Raw genomic sequence first — 2,377 nt, 5'->3', positions numbered from 1 at the left:
CCAGCCCAATAGAACCCAGTTGAGCACTGCTGAGCTCAGTTGAACTGCCACACAGGTGGCCTGCAGCCTTCATGTGATGTGAGCAAGGAATAGAAAAAAAGGTTGTTTACTTTTGCAGGAATAGGTGACTACTCCATGTTACATAAATAACAAACTTAAAAACTAATTTGGAGAAATAACTGCCAGTGTACCAACTCTACCCTCTCCTAGTGCTCAAATCTATTTTTTTCTACAGTAACTATTCTTTTATTTCACCAAAACTATCCAAAATAAACTTTTTAACATTACACAACTTCTTGATTGCCTTAAATTTATGATATTCTCTTGGAAATTGTGTTGAATATATACATTTAGCTAAGATCTCAAACAAAGTTTCCATAAGGTTGTGGGAGAGAAAAAAAATTCTTAGATGTAATTAGCTCTGTGAACTCATCCACTTTATAGGATATTGTTAAAATGCCATTTCTGGCTTAGATGTAATTTACTGTAGAAAATTTGTATGTATGTATATAATTGGCATTATAAAAGATTAGAAGCTAGCATTACTGACTAGTGGAAACACAAAGAAGTTTACACAAGGTGGGTAAAATGGTATTTTTTTAAGAAACTAGTAGATTAGAAAATTTTTTAAAAATCAGAATGTGTTTGTTCAATTTTGTCATCAAGGAATATTCATGTTGTTTACTCTTTTTACAGGTGAACTAATACAAAAAACATAAATAATAAGTCATTTTTTCTATAACTCAATTCTTATATTTAATCATAATATTTGCCTAAATTGAATACAGACTTATATAATTTTACTGTTGCTCTTTCTCCCTTGAATCTTCTGTTTTTAAATCCAGACTGTTTTGCAACTGTTCTTTCACCTTTTAGAACCAGTCAGTCAGGCTTGCCTATGACTCTGATTGCTTGTATTAAGCTTTGTCATGTGATCGTGTACCCTGTATATAGCATAATTCCTTTCAACAGGCTCAGCTAATTAAGTTCTGTAATCAAGGACATTGCAGCCAAAAGCTAATTTAAAAATTAAATGCTGAAAACAGAACAACATAATTTACTCTACAATTAAACGATTAGAGATGAAAGAACTATGGCATATTTTGTCTGTTTGTTACATTTATAAAATCTTCACAATGCATTTGAACATTTTTCTTTATAATATCAGACCTTCTAGTTTAACCCCATAAACTCTTTTGTCTAATCTAGCTAGTTTTAGGTGTTTTCTAGCAGGTAGCTTTAAGCTTTCTATGTACCTGTTAAAACTGAAGGGCCCTCTGGCAATATTGCTTTGCAGACATCACTTCCCTATGTCTGCTGTTTACAAATGACACATTTCCATACAGATGTGAATTTGGTAGTCCTGTAATAGTGACCCCAGAGCATGATGCTTGGCTGTGTGATGTCTTTGCAACCCTATTTTTTCTCCCTCTGTTTTACTTCATTTCACTCTCTCCTACCCAAGCATCAAAGATGTCCACACATATCTCTTAAATATATTCTGCTGCCTGTTAAAACTGGGAAAAAGAAGATACTCCCCAGTTTACTAGATTTGTTAATATTTCTGTTAGCTGGCTCTGTGAAATGACTATTTATGGCCTGGGAGTTATAAGAGAAAAAAAAAAACTATTGCAAATTTTGGTTTTACTTATTTGAGAGAGCTTTCAGTGATGTAGTGATATCTGTAGTTTTAATATTGGTTTAGTATCATTCTATATCAAACAGTAAATTAAAGCTTTTCCATTGACTTGGTCATATGTTGCCTGAAATTGTTCTCTTCTACTTGGAAATGACAGCACAGTGAAAATGTGAATGTTTATTTTACACATTGATGAACAATAAGGAATGGGATATAAACTATTCATCGTTAAATATCAAAATTATTAGAAAAAAAATCTTTCCCAGAACAACTTACAGTGCCTGTTAAGTTTAAAATAATTTTGAATATAAGAGAAGATTCTGCATTATTTACAATAGTACAGATTCGATTATTTAATACTGTCTGAAGACCAGCTTATAATTTGAAGATTAATGTGTAATACTAATAATGTTTGGTTCTAGGAAATGTATCATTAAAATAATCTTAACCTTAAACTTTAGTAATCTGGGTAAAGCTAACAAATCAATTGTTAAAGTTAATATATAAGCAACACAGTCTCTATAAATATCTAATATTAAATTATTAGTACTTTAGGAGTATGTATCATACCTTTATAATCAATCACTTATATTCCTTATTGGTTTTAACTTTACTGAGATCTTTACTCTCTCATGTGACTTCTACATAAAAGACTTTTATCGCTGTCTCTGTGGCGCAATCGGTTAGCGCGTTCGGCTGTTAACGGAAAGGTTGGTTGCTCGAGCCCACCCAGGGACG

The 2,377-nt window shown here is 32.1% G+C and overlaps 1 non-coding gene across 1 annotated transcript; it reads left to right on the top strand.

Moving 5' to 3' along the window:
- Nucleotides 1-2,303: 2,303 nt before the first annotated feature.
- TRNAN-GUU lies at nt 2,304-2,377 on the top strand. The gene has a single exon. It is a non-coding gene; the product is annotated as a tRNA-Asn (tRNA).

Source organism: Piliocolobus tephrosceles, chromosome 11 (genome assembly GCF_002776525.5).
Source record: "Piliocolobus tephrosceles isolate RC106 chromosome 11, ASM277652v3, whole genome shotgun sequence".
Lineage (NCBI taxonomy): Eukaryota > Metazoa > Chordata > Mammalia > Primates > Cercopithecidae > Piliocolobus > Piliocolobus tephrosceles.
Note: the sequence above shows the minus strand (reverse complement) of the source record. Positions and strands in the feature narration are given on the sequence as shown.